Raw genomic sequence first — 7,191 nt, forward strand, 5'->3', positions numbered from 1 at the left:
GTACATTGGTGTGTTATTGTGATTAATTCAATTAGGTAAAACATAATCTCTCACATCAATCCACGCAAATCCCCTCAAAGAAAAAAAAAAAAAAAAAGGTAATGTTACAACATATCTTAACACACACATAGTAAAAATCAAAATGAAATCACAACATGGGTAAAAAAAGTAAACTCCATACACAATATATTAAACAAATATATCATATCAAAAATAAAAAGGACTAAATGGTTTAATTAAAAACCTCCAGGACTAGATAGAGCAACATTTTTCAAATTAGGATTTATGGGTAATTTTTCCTAATTTTATTTTATTTTATTTTTTGTTTTTTTAAAAAAAAAATTATCACTTATCCCAAATTTCAATTTTTCATCAAATTTGATTAAAGCCTCTGTTTGGGAAGAGATTTTTTGGGCTTTTTTGGCTAAAATAGTCACACAAAAATAAAATAAGTTATTTTAGCCACAATAAACAAAATATCACATCCAACTCATAATCATTATACTCTTCTTTTACAAAAAAAGTCAAAAAAATCAAAAAGCCCTTCCCAAACCAAATTTTTTAGCCTAGGTTAAAATAGCCAAAAAAATCAAAAAGTCAAAAAACTAACCCACTTCCCAAACCAACCGTTTAAAATATAATTTCTAATATTTCATCTATTCAAATTGTCATGTAAACAAATAGAATATAAGTTTGGGAGAAAAATTACAACACCACCATGAGCACAAAAAATTCTTCACCAAAATCACTTAAAATATTTTGTTCACAACTGTAACTCACATTTATAGAAGTGAATAAAATATTTGAAATCAATTAGGGGTGTTTTAGAAATATGATTAAAAGTTGACATTTTAAAAAAAAAAAATTTTGTTGATTTTTTTGGACTGTTTTATGTGAGAGATAATATGATTCAAAATGATGTAAAAGCTAACTTTTTAACTTTTTTGATTTGTTACCACAATAGCCCTCAATGCGCCTATCTTTTTGTCAAAAACTCATGTACCCCGTGAAATTTTTTGGTAAAGTGAAATGTGTTGTTTAGATTCAAAAGAAAAATTTGTTGTGCACACCTCTAAAATGAATGTGGTCTACACATTTTTTTATTTTTATTTTTTTTAGATTAATTAATTTTTTAATCCCAATAGTACACAAATTGTATAATTTTAATTTTTAATATTTATATTATGTTAATTAATTCTTAATACATAAAATATATATATATATATATATATATATATATTTTGAATTGGTCTCTCAATCCAACTCCATTCATAACGTTAAATTCAAAAGTAAATGTAAAAATATAATTAAAAAATGTTTGGTTTGTATTTTAAAACATGTTTTTAGAATAAAAATTTCAAAAATATGTTTGGTTACAAATTTTTTTTTTAAAAAATTCTAAAATTACTTTTTCTCTCTATTACACATTAATCAATCACTTTTTCTCTCTCCTTTCTCCTCTCTCATTCTCAATCACTTTTTCTCTCACACATATCTACTCAATTACAACAAAATATCAAATTATCTCAAACTCCCAAACTCCAAACTATTTTCAAAATATACAACCAAACAAATCAAAAAAAATAAAAAATAAACTCTCAAAAAAAATTTAAAAAATTTATCTCAAAACAAAAACCAAACACACCAATATTTTCAATTCCTAAAATATGCAGTATGCGTCCTTTTGGACCCCTAGGGTTTGAATTGTGTCAACCAGTCTACAATGTATAAGAAAAAATGTTAATTTAATCGTCATCCTAATCCCCTCTCCCTCATTTAAACCAAGAGTGAAGAATGAAAATTATAAGTACACATAATAATAAAAATTAAACTAACTAGTTCTAACTTAGATGGCCACCATAACTTTCTTAAGACTTAATCCTAAGGAAGTCATGGATTCAATTCTCCTTAGAAAAGTTGAATTAAGGAAGTACAAGCACTTAGGTGCTTTGTTAAGGGTGAAAAAATTTTCTTCCATAAGTACTAATCTAACCACTAACAACTAACATTTGCCGATCAAAACATAATAATAATAATAATAATAAAATTAAAAGTAGCAAACACTAATTCATTCACTTAAAAAGTTTCTAGATCATGCTCTGAAACTCCCACTACTCAAAGTTCACATTCATTTTATTCATCATGGATTGAATTGGAATTGATCATCTCTATTTTATGCTGTTTCATTTATGCAAAGTTTTTGGGTTCTCTGTTTCATTTTCTGAATCTAAGAACCAGCAATGAGCCCCATGGGCCTACCAACATTTTGAGTAAGAAGTGAAAAATGCAATGATCTTAGTATGAGTGCTCAATGAAAACCATGTTAATGTACACCTAAACCTACTCCACTAAACCTAACCCACTACACCACTCCACCTCCACTTCACCTACTCCACTACACACTCCACTTCACCTACTCCACCACTCCACCTCCACTTCACATCTCCATCTCCTATATAATGTACATACAATAGATCAATCAAAAACACATTCAATACATAAATCAATATACATAATTCATTCTGTATGTATCTCTCTCTATCAATTTATCTTACATGGTATCAGAGCTATAGGTTAAAGATCTTGGTGTTCTTCGCCTTCCGGCGGGCGGCAACCTTGCCTTGACCGCCCGCCGGATCTCAACCAATTCACTGAAACACACTACCATGATCATCACTCAATCAATTCACAGACCCACCCATCAGCGTCACCCGAGTCGGCAATGGTAGCTTCGGAAGCTACCCTTCTTCCATCATCATCGCCCAGCGACGGTGACAGGTCCAATTCCTCCAACCACCCTCCATTTCTTGCAATCCGCTAGCCTCGGGTACCCGCCGTCACTGCTGCAGTCACATTTCTTCATACACTTGGACCGTGATGTCCCGCCCCACAAGCACCTTGCCATGCACCTCAACATCAGCACACAGGGTGGACAACTGTTCTTCAACCGATCAACGATAGTAGCCCCATATACACAGCAGCTATGGTGGTGGTAGACAACCTCCTTTTCTTCTTCATTTTTCACTGCTAAAGGTGTTATACAGCCACAACGCCACAATTTATCTCTCTCTAGTGGTGCCGCAGGACGAACCACCACGCACATCTATCTCTCTCTAGTCTATTATCAAGGAGCTTTGTGCTGTTATCCAGGAGGAGAGCTCTCTCTCTCAGCCTCATCTCCGAATCTATCTCTATCTCTCTCATATTTCCACTTTCATCTCCGAATCAACCCACACTCTCTCTCTTATCTCTCTCTCGAGTTGCATTTTGCAAGGGGAAGCTGAGCATACACACAGAGCTTAATACACACACAACCCACTCACATTTTTTGATGCTCTCTCTCATCACAGATTCACGCGGGTTATGACCATCTCTCTTTCACTCTCTCTCTCTTTCTCAAATTCGGGAAACAGATTTTCTCTCTCTCACCTTACTTTTTCCACCACCCACAAAACATTATCATCGCCATTCCCTAACCCACATGGGCTTGTTCCCATCTTTTCATACAACCCATCCTTCATCCCACTCGAGTATATAGAATATATATATATATATATATATATTTTATAATAAAAAAAAAATGCGCGATGTTTTTCATATGACCCATCCACAAATATTTTTTATCTATTTTCTTTCTCCATTGTTTTATTTTATTTTATTTTGTTTTATTAAACAAAACAACAACACAAAATAACACCACCACCATTCCACAAACTTGTCCTTTCTTCATGCCGGGGATCAACCCCGGTTCCAAAAAAAAAAAAAAAAAACCCACAACAATTTACAAATTTGCACAACAACCCATATTTTATTCATCTCCGGGATCAACCCCGATCACAATTTTACACACACAAAAAAAACAAAAACAAAAACAAAAAAAAAAAAAACCACAAAACAAAACAACAACCAACCACATCCACAGGCGGGATTTTTCTTCTCTACTCTGCCGCCGGTCTCTTCTTCTTGCCTCCGTCCTGGACGGCCCTTGACGGTGCTGCCTCCGTGTTTCCCACTCCACTGGGCACGATCACTACTCCCTGCTCCTCCACTGCAGCATATGGCGGCCCTCCAAATCGGAACATAACGGTGGCCTTCCGCTTCAGCTCCTTATTTTCCGCCTTTAGCACGCTTATCTCTGCTCGCGCATCCTTATACATGCGTTGGAGCAGAGCCAGTTGGGCGTTTAACTGCTACACCTCATTTGTCCTACTCTGCAGCCGGTGCGACAAGCTTGTGACCGCCGTCATAGTCTCCACACATGACTTCAATGTGTACTGATTGGCCTCAATATCCGTTTGCACTGCCATTTTTTGCTCCACAGACCGCATCGGAAAGTTCAACGGAGCAAAACCAGAGGTGTTTGGTTGAGGTTCACTGGCCACCGCACCAGTTGTCTCTCTTGTTGACTCGTTGAGGTCGGGAAAGAGAGTGAGCAGCCCACGGGACGACGAAGCCATTTTCTGGGCAAGTGTTACAGAGTCTCTCTCTCAGAAACGGAAGAGTTTTTTTCAAAGGATTTTCGCAGGTTTTTTTTGTCTCAGCCTCAGCCTCAGCCTCCGTCTTGGTTAAATAGCCGAGGCCGACACGCGCATCGCGCGCCACTTGACGCCAGACGACAAAACGGGCGCGCAAACCAAGGTAGTCACGCGCCTCGCCATCATGTCCGGCACACCTTTTTATGGATTGGGCGCCTTTTGATGGCACGCCTTTTTATGGATTGGGCACGCCTTTTGATGGCACGCCTTTTGAAAGATTGGGCAGGCCTTTTGAGGGCGCGACTTTTGAGGGCTCGATATATATATCCATGTATATCTTTTGGGCAGCCTATATACACACCCATCCAGTGTCTTCTACAATGGTCAACTTTTATCAATCCCTTTGTTTCAACCTCAAATAGGTTTCTATCTTCACACCTATTTGAGTTTGAGGGGGGGTTATACATATATCATGTATCATGGTGAGCATGGTTACACACCATGGGAACCACCCAAGCCACCCCATGGCGCACTCCCTAAGTCGCCCCCTTGGTGCACCACCACAAGCTTCTACAACGGTCCGACATGACCCCGTAAACTATCCCGACATTGATTCCGGTCAGCTTCTACAACGGTCCGACATGACCCCCATAAACTGTCCCGACATTGATTCCGGTCAGCTTCTACAATGGTCCGACATGACCCCGTAAACTGTCCCGACATTTATTCCGGTTCGCTTCTACAACAACGGTCTAACACGACCACACAGTGTCTGCTACATCGGTCCGGCATGACCTCGTAAACTGTCCTGCTACAACGGTCCGACACGACCCCGTAAATTGTCTTCTACATCGGTCTGACACGACCACACAGTGTCTGCTACAACGGTCCGACATGACCCCATAAACTGTCTGCTACATCGGTCTGACACGACCATACCGTGTCTCCTATCCTGTTTTATTTTATTTATCAGTTTACTTTCCTGTTTTGTTACTCTCTTCAAACTCAAGTTGGTTAGTTCCTATCCTCCTTGAGTTTAAGGGGGGCTGTTAATGTACACCTAAACCTACTCCACTAAACCTAACCCACTACACCACTCCACCTCCACTTCACCTACTCCACTACACACTCCACTTCACCTACTCCACCACTCCACCTCCACTTCACATCTCCATCTCCTATATAATGTACATACAATAGATCAATCAAAAACACATTCAATACATAAATCAATATACATAATTCATTCTGTCTGTATCTCTCTCTATCAATTTATCTTACAGTATGAAGTTAAAGCTTATTCCTTTGTGAGCCTTTTGAATTTATGAAGTTTTTTAGAAGCATACATGTCATATGATTGGAGCAAAGATTAACATGGAGATCATAGTTGTGACTGTGATACAGACTACTGTCATACTTGTTCTATGCACATGCATTATCTCTCTCTATGTGGGGCTTAACTAATCCAAAACCCACGCAAAGTGTTACTTCCACACAGATTAGGCAAATCTCAAGCTTGACATAACCTTAATAGATTGTTTATATCTTACATAACTTTATTCATTGTTATATCCTATTAATATGGTGTGTTTACATATTAAATAGGATCACACGAATTCAATAAGTTAACTCGAATTCAATAAGTTAACTATATGATATGATTTCAAACCAAGGTATCATGTGGCATGACAAGAATTGCTGAGATAATAGCAGAAGTCAAAGCCCGATAAAAATATGACCCTAATTTTGAGTGGACCTTCTTAAATAACTTGAATAGATAAAGTCCAATCTAATTAGGAAAAGAATCCTAAGTAAAGAATACTTATGTTTGTTCATTCTGGATTCATAACTTTCTCAATTGGTGTTAGTGTTCCAAACAACATAGTCGTTAATTTTAACATTGAGGTGAATTCCAATCCACAACATTTCTCAATTTGTGGTAGTGTTCTAGACGACATAATTGTTAACTTTAACATTGAAATGAACTCCGATCAACAACATCGTGACCGGATAGATACTAATCTCAATTTTGCAAATGTGAAACTTAGGCTATTCATTTTCATCATTAAATACCATTTCCCACCTCAAAAGAAGATAGTTATGTCAACACACGTTATATAAATTTTTTACACCCACATAATATCCAAAGCACGTGGTATAGATTTTTGTCCACACGCCTTGTTTGGGAACTTAAATTTGTAGTCAAAAAGTCACTATAAATTATCATATCACTCTCTTTAACTGTTACCAAGAAACTTGCAACCATACAAGAAGAAGACCAATGGGGATTTGTTAATAATACTTTCTATATCTACTTATCTGATAACAGCTTAATTACTTTTAACTGATAACACCATAATCTCACTATGTATTGGCACAAAAACTGATAAATGAAACAAACAAGCTATGCCTATTGAGGTCATGCTCAAGAATCCAAAGTTTTGACAAGGAGATCTGATAAATAAAATTTAAAAGTTAGAATACAACTTGGAGGAAGTCCAAATGTACAGAAGAGGGGCATTAGGTAGGTCTCACACTTTTCTCTTTCCATTATGCGAAAATCTTCTCTGTTCCTAACATAACTGGACAATTTGACACAAAATGTATACAATCGCAGTACTTGACAACAAAAGTTGCATCCACAGGTGGAGAAAGAGGAAGCATTTAAATTATGCAACAATAATCTACAACCAAAGAAATCATCACTAACAGCTTA

This window comes from Camellia sinensis, chromosome 13, assembly GCF_055761805.1.
Source record: "Camellia sinensis isolate YWXY chromosome 13, ASM5576180v1, whole genome shotgun sequence".
Taxonomy (NCBI): domain Eukaryota; kingdom Viridiplantae; phylum Streptophyta; class Magnoliopsida; order Ericales; family Theaceae; genus Camellia; species Camellia sinensis.